This window comes from Falco peregrinus, chromosome 21 (genome assembly GCF_023634155.1).
Source record: "Falco peregrinus isolate bFalPer1 chromosome 21, bFalPer1.pri, whole genome shotgun sequence".
In the NCBI taxonomy this organism is placed as follows: Eukaryota; Metazoa; Chordata; class Aves; order Falconiformes; family Falconidae; genus Falco; species Falco peregrinus.
The window spans coordinates 661,239-669,203 of record NC_073742.1 but is presented as its reverse complement, the minus strand read 5'-3'; the positions used below and the strand labels follow the sequence as shown (position 1 = coordinate 669,203).

The 7,965-nt window shown below is 48.8% G+C and overlaps 1 pseudogene; it reads right to left on the bottom strand.

The window, feature by feature from the left end:
• On the bottom strand, positions 1–1,041 carry LOC129782958 (NADH-ubiquinone oxidoreductase chain 2-like; annotated as a pseudogene).
• Between the last annotated feature and the right edge of the window lie 6,924 nt (positions 1,042–7,965).

The following is a 7,965-nucleotide window of genomic DNA, read 5'->3' as shown; positions in this document are numbered from 1 at the left end:
TTAGGTAACGGTCAGGATTGCGGGAGAAGGGGGGAGAAGGAGGACTGACAGAGAAATTAAGGTAGCAATTGGTGTGCGTGTGGATTTGTTATTGTATCATTGTTTTATGAAGCTTGTAGTGTTTGGTGGGAGTGTGATTGTGGAGCAATATGCAAGGCGTAGGTAGAAAAATAAACCTAGTAGGGAGAGTATTGAAATAATTATGGCTGCGGTTGATATCTCTTGCTTAGTTAGTTCCTGGATAATGAGTCATTTTGGTAAAAAGCCAGTGAGTGGGGGCAGGCCGGCTAGGGATAGTAGTGCTAGCGTCAAGGATGCGTTTAGTGATGGTATTTTTGTTCAGGAGGTTATTATTGTGGATAGTTTTGAGGAGTTGGTTGTGTTGAGGGCTAAGAAAATGGAGGCGGTTCTTAAGGAGTATGGGTAGAAGGTTATTAATGTTAGCTTGGGGTTGTATATGAGGATGATGGTTATTCAGCCTAGGTGGGCGATCGATGAGAAAGCTAGGACTTTTCGGATTTGTGTTTGGTTGAGTCCTGTTGGCCCTCCGATGGCTGCGGATGCAATGGCCACGGTTGTCAGTAGGAGTGGGTTCAGTGAGGGGGCAGTTAAGAAAAGAAGAGTGAGTGGGGGGAGTTTTATTCATGTAGAGACGAGTAGGGCAGTGGTTATAGGTGAGCCTCGTATGACCTCTGGACATCAGAAGTGAAAGGGTACTAGGCCTAGTTTTATTGCGACTGCTGTAGTTAGTAGTAGGGAGGCTGTTGGGTGGCTTAGTCGCGGAATGTCTCATTGTCCGGTGAACTGTGCGTTGATTGTGCTTGAGAAGAGGATTAATGCGGAGGCGGTTGCTTGGACGAGAAAGTATTTGATCGCAGCTTCCATAGCTCGAGGGTGGTGTGATTTTGAAAGGAAGGGGATAATGGCAAGGGTGTTGATTTCTAGGCCAGGCCAGGCTAGCAGTCAGTGGTTGCTTGAAATTGTGATGGTTGTTCCTAGTAGAAGGCTTAAGGAGAACGTTAGTTTTGTGACGGGGCTCATTTAGTAGAGGAAGAGGTTAAACCATCATTTTCGGGGTATGGGCCCGATAGCTTTTGTTTAGCTGACCCTACTGGGAAGTAATATAAGGGGAGTATGGAGCGCTTTGATCTCTTCTGTGCAGGTTCAATTCCTGTCTTCCTAAGGTTTTCAACGGAGACAATGGGATTCGGACATAGAGACGGTCTCCGGTTCACCTCAAACAGGAGAACTGAATGCAGTTGTTCGTGTTTTCCGAGAATGGAATGTACCGCTCCACCTTGTTACTGATTCTGCTTATGTTGCAGGTATTGTTCCACGAGCTGAAGCTTCTGTGCTGCGGAGTGTTTCGCATTCACAACCCTTTGCCCTGTTACAGGAACTTATTTTCCTTTTGGACTCTCGATCTGCGCCTTATTTTGTTATGCATATTAGGTCTCATACCTCGCTACCTGGTTTTCTTGCAGAAGGCATTCAACGAGCTGACCTATTGCCGTGACCAGTTCAAGTACTGCCAGACCGTATTGCACAAGCTAAGCGAAGTCACTCTTTTTTTCCATCGAAACGCTGGAGCTCTTAAGCGACAGTTTGGCCTTGCTGCTCAACAAGCATCAAGTATTATTGCTGTCTGTCCCGATTGTCAAAAACATTCTTTCCCATCAGTTGCTGCAGGAGTTAATCCTAGAGGATTACAAAGCCTACCGTTATGGCAAACAGATGTCACGCATGATTCTGAATTTGGTAGCCTTAAATATATCCACTCTTCCATTGATACATTTTCAGGTGCCTTGGTTGCCTCGTGTCACACAGGAGAAAAGGCACGAGCTGTTCGTAGACATTTAATGCGTGCTTTTGCTGCTTTAGGTATCCCCTTAAGCTGGACTGTTATCTGTCGTTATCTTTACGTTTCAACAACTGTAAAAACCTCTTTTGCCCTATGGGGTAGAACTCATATTACCGGCATTGCTCATTCCGCCACCGGTCGATCTCTCATTGAAGGGTCTCATCGGTCTCTGAAACGTTTATGACAACAACAAAAAGGGGGAATGGGCATGGCTATTCCCGAGGAACGGTTACAGAAAGCGTTGTATGTTTTTAATTTTTTGAATTGTTCTTGAATAGATAACGGCCCACCGATAGGTCGACGTTTCACTGCAGCTACCTTCGTCGAGGCACGGGTTAAAGGCCCGGTATCGGTCCGAGATGCAGAAACAGGTAAAATTATGGGACCATATCCTCTTGTTACACGGGGAAAAGGTTATGCTTGTGTCTCTACAGAAAAAGGACCTAGATGGATCCCAGCGAAGAATGTAAGACCTTTCCGTGAACCTTTACCGCAGGCAGCTGATACCGACACCGACGCTACAGAATGAAATAAAAACTGTGTGAGGATGACTGTTTTGCCTTAATGTTAGCTACCCAAAATCAGGACATAGGATATAGATTTCGCTCTTTACAGCGCCTAGAACGAGCACTATCACCCTGGATCAAGCCACTGAACAGAGGTAATACTCTCGGACCAAGCGGGGGAACGGGACGACTCATTGTCCATGGAACGATGATTCCATTGACACTGATAAGGGGAAGGGAGGATTCATAATGAGAGAACAACTAGGTATTATGAAGGAGAACAGGAACTGGGGGAAGAAGGGGCAACAGAGCAGAGGTGATGAGGTGTTTGTCACATCCATAGGATGTCTTGGCATGCTTAATCGAACTTGCAGGAGACAAATTGTGTGGCCAGGTGGATGACACCCCTTGGTTATGAAACTCATCCATAGCATCCTTGAAAAGTCAGCATTAATTTTTTTGGTGCGGAGAAGGAAGGATTCTCTTGGTTATAGCTGGAGAGGCATAGAAGTCAGTCTTTTCAATGTTTCATGAGCACAATGCTCTCTTCTCAAAGCAGAGGAATGCTTGTGCTCTGCTGAAGAGCAGAAGTGCTTGTAGCTGACCGCTGGTGAGTCAGTGCCAATACTGGCAGTAGGCAGTTACTTAGGGCACGAGACAGAAGCGGTGGCCTGTCCTACCTGGCCCTATATATTCTAATATAAAATAATGTACATACATACATAGATAGATAGATATAAAAGATATAATTCTTTTTAGATCCACGGGACGGATTACGCAATAACCAAGGCTGACCACCAATTCCACCGACACCTCATTGGCAAGAAAGCAGCTAAACGGTAAGTGGAGTGCCTTTCTAGTCCTTCCCATGCTCACACTCTTCGTGTTTAGGAGATGGTATCAGGGGCTCTGTAGCTCACCCAGTGTGCTGTCTCCATCACATTTCCTCTGCTTTTCTGGAGTGGTGGTGGTACAAGGAGAGAAATGGGCCGTGAGGCCTTGCGATGGCTTTAACGGGTGAAAGTACCTTGGGAGCCTGAACAGTAGTGGAATTACTTTGATGTGTCCTGGAGGATTTTTTTTTTTTTTTTTTTTTCCACACGTTGCTCTGTGCGAATGACATTTTAGCAGCCAGTTGTGGGTGGTGGAAATGTGCTTGGTGAGCTTCTCCCTGTAGAGGAATGAAGGCGGTGGGTTGATTAGCATTGATAACACGCAGCTGTGGCCTTGCCTCAGAGGCAGTGCGTTGATTGACATGGACGATGTGCAGGTGTAGCTGGTTCCCGCTAAGGGGTTAAATAGCCCTGTGGCTTGTGGGAGAGGGTGTCAGCTGGAGGAGGAGCAGTGTGGTCTGGCCTCTGGAGGAAGGTGCTACAGCACCGGCAGTAGAATATGGCCAACGCTAAAGCCTTGTTGCGGTCTGCTAGTTTGATAGCACTGCAACGTGTCCCCAGCCAAGAGTTTGGGGTAGAAAGGAACGATTATCCTCTGCTCTAAATGTGATACTGTTTGGGGAAGAAACACGCCTGGCTCTGACAAGGGAACAATGGGCTCTGTAGATGCCACGGTATTTACTTGGACAGGCTCTCGTGTGGCACAGGTCTGCTCTCGCTGAACTCCAGGGGGAAGAGGCAATTTCCCCTGGCTCAACCCTACCCCACCGAGCTCTTCCCAGAGGCGGCTTTACTTCTTCAACAGCCTCTGAGCAGTGATAATCAAGGTGCCTTGCTTCCAGGTCTTTGCCTAGCAGACGGCGTCACCACAGTCCTTGCCTCGAAGTTAACAGGATGGAGGATCTGTACAAGGTGTCTGTGCGCATTCCCCCGGACAACGAGAAGAGCAACCCGATCAGAATTGAAGGAGACCCACAGGGGGTCCCACAGGCCAAGAAAGAGCTGCTGGAACTCGCTTCCCGTATGGTGAGTGGGTAGGACGTGATGTTTGGGAGACTGCAGGGTTTGGGCTCTCGTGTTCCCTTGTAACCTTCTGGTGCGAGTGTGTGCCCCTTGCCCACGGAGCACTTGGATCTCATGACAAGTGCAAGTTCCTCTTCACAAATGTCTTCCCCTGTTCCCTCGGGTAGCCCTTCTCTGTCAACGCAGAGTGAATTTGGTCTGGAGAAAAGAGGGACAGTGCTGGCAAGTAAACCGTCGGGCAGCAAACCGCTAAGTCAAAGTAGATGGCTCTCCGGCTGAACACTCAGTGTGCCCTCTGTTCCCGTCAGGAAAATGAACACGCTGCGGACCTAATCGTTGAGCAGAAATTCCACCGGACCATCACTGGGCAGAAGGCTGAGCGGGTCTGGGAAATCCGGGAGCAATTCCCAGAGGTCGGGCTTTGTAGGAGAGGAGGAATCCAGAGGGGTTCTTTCCTACATGGGTAGTAGGCCTGTCGTCACAGAAGTCGTAACTTTAGTGGCTCTGTAGCGCAAGTGTCTGAGAAGATAGTTCTTTTAGCCAGAGGCCGCTAACACGGTTCCCCTTTTCTGAATGGGAAAAGGGCATGTGTAGGATCCCCCCAACCTTTGCATGTGTCTGACACAAGGGTTCTTGCTTTTGCTTGAGCTAACTATAAATGACCGCTCCTGCAGGTTATCATCAACTTCCCAGACCCTGCACACAAGAGTGACATCGTCCAACTCCGAGGTCCCAAAAACGAGGTGGAGAAGTGCACCGAGTACATGCAAAAGACGGTGGCAGACCTGGTAAGGAGGTCTTCTGCCTGCACTTCCCTCCTACGTGCCTGGATAACCCTGGGGCAAAGCAGAGCTCTACTGGCTTGGGTAGAGCTAAAACACCTCAAGAGGAGGGAGCTGTCGACGCTCTTTTGGCTGAATGGAGGCAGGGGGTAGTACCTGTTATGGGAAGGCTATAGGGGAACGTCCTTGCCTTTGTTTAGTCTTACAAGTCCCTCGTATAGAGAACTTCCTTGGGTCTAAGCCTCTTTTCAAAAGCTCGTTTATCCGAGTTCCTGAAGTCGGGCCTCCCTTGCCACGACAGTGTAATCTTCAGTTCTCCCTTCCTTTCTCCCTCAGGTTGAAAACAGCTTTTCTATTTCTGTCCCCATCTGCAAACAGTTCCACAAGAACATCGTAGGGAAAGGAGGTGCCAACATCAAGAAGGTGAGATATTGCTCCTAACTCAAGTGCTCGTGATGATCACTGCCTGCAGCAAAATCCCACTGGATGCTCTCTCCTGCCCATTGGTGGTGTCCAATATAGCCTGCGAGGGTTTTTCTTCTGACATGGGATGCTTCTGAGATGATTTTTTTTTTTTTTCCCTTTGTGGCAGATCCGTAAAGAAAGCAACACCAAAATTGATCTCCCAGCAAAGAACAGCAACTCGGAGACAATTGTTATCACAGGCAAGAGGGCAAACTGTGAGGCTGCTCGCCACAGGATAACATCACTTTGGAAGGACCTGCAGAAGATGTGCATGTGGCTCAGGAACCGATTGAAGCCATGCTCAAGGAACTGGTGAGCTGGAGTTACTAGTTCCAGTAAGAAACTGGGGGAAGAAGGGGCAACAGAGCAGAGGTGATGAGGTGTTTGTCACATCCATAGGATGTCTTGGCATGCTTAATCGAACTTGCAGGAGACAAATTGTGTGGCCAGGTGGATGACACCCCTTGGTTATGAACCTCATCCATAGCATCCTTGAAAAGTCAGCATTAATTTTTTTGGTGCGGAGAAGGAAGGATTCTCTTGGTTATAGCTGGAGAGGCATAGAAGTCAGTCTTTTCAATGTTTCATGAGCACAATGCTCTCTTCTCAAAGCAGAGGAATGCTTGTGCTCTGCTGAAGAGCAGAAGTGCTTGTAGCTGACCGCTGGTGAGTCAGTGCCAATACTGGCAGTAGGCAGTTACTTAGGGCACGAGACAGAAGCGGTGGCCTGTCCTACCTGGCCCTATATATTATAATATAAAATAATGTACATACATACATAGATAGATAGATATAAAAAATATAATTCTTTTTAGATCCATGGGACGGATTACGCAATAATCAAGGCTGACCACCAATTCCACCGACACCTCATTGGCAAGAAAGCAGCTAAACGGTAAGTGGAGTGCCTTTCTAGTCCTTCCCATGTTCACACTCTTCGTGTTTAGTAGATGGTATCAGGGGCTCTGTAGCTCACCCAGTGTGCTGTCTCCATCACATTTCCTCTGCTTTTCTGGAGTGGTGGTGGTACAAGGAGAGAAATGGGCCGTGAGGCCTTGCGATGGCTTTAACGGGTGAAAGTACCTTGGGAGCCTGAACAGTAGTGGAATTACTTTGATGTGTCCTGGAGGAATTTTTTTTTTTTTTTTTTTTTCCACACGTTGCTCTGTGCGAGTGACATTTTAGCAGCCAGTTGTGGGTGGTGGAAATGTGCTTGGTGAGCTTCTCCCTGTAGAGGAATGAAGGCGGTGGGTTGATTAGCATTGATAACACGCAGCTGTGGCCTTGCCTCAGAGGCAGTGCGTTGATTGACATGGACGATGTGCAGGTGTAGCTGGTTCCCGCTAAGGGGTTAAATAGCCCTGTGGCTTGTGGGAGAGGGTGTCAGCTGGAGGAGGAGCAGTGTGGTCTGGCCTCTGGAGGAAGGTGCTACAGCACCGGCAGTAGAATATGGCCAACGCTAAAGCCTTGTTGCGGTCTGCTAGTTTGATAGCACTGCAACGTGTCCCCAGCCAAGAGTTTGGGGTAGAAAGGAACGATTATCCTCTGCTCTAAATGTGATACTGTTTGGGGAAGAAACACGCCTCGCTCTGACAAGGGAACAATGGGCTCTGTAGATGCCACGGTATTTACTTGGACAGGCTCTCGTGTGGCACAGGTCTGCTCTCGCTGAACTCCAGGGGGAAGAGGCAATTTCCCCTGGCTCAACCCTACCCCACCGAGCTCTTCCCAGAGGCGGCTTTACTTCTTCAACAGCCTCTGAGCAGTGATAATCAAGGTGCCTTGCTTCCAGGTCTTTGCCTAGCAGACGGCGTCACCACAGTCCTTGCCTCGAAGTGAACAGGATGGAGGATCTGTACAAGGTGTCTGTGCGCACTCCCCCGGACAACGAGAAGAGCAACCCGATCAGAATTGAAGGAGACCCACAGGGGGTCCCACAGGCCAAGAAAGAGCTGCTGGAACTCGCTTCCCGTATGGTGAGTGGGTAGGACGTGATGTTTGGGAGACTGCAGGGTTTGGGCTCTCGTGTTCCCTTGTAACCTTCTGGTGCGAGTGTGTGCCCCTTGCCCACGGAGCACTTGGATCTCATGACAAGTGCAAGTTCCTCTTCACAAATGTCTTCCCCTGTTCCCTCGGGTAGCCCTTCTCTGTCAACGCAGAGTGAATTTGGTCTGGAGAAAAGAGGGACAGTGCTGGCAAGTAAACCGTCGGGCAGCAAACCGCTAAGTCAAAGTAGATGGCTCTCCGGCTGAACACTCAGTGTGCCCTCTGTTCCCGTCAGGAAAATGAACACGCTGCGGACCTAATCGTTGAGCAGAAATTCCACCAGACCATCACTGGGCAGAAGGCTGAGCGGGTCTGGGAAATCCGGGAGCAATTCCCAGAGGTAGGGCTTTGTAGGAGAGGAGGAATCCAGAGGGGTTATTTCCTACATG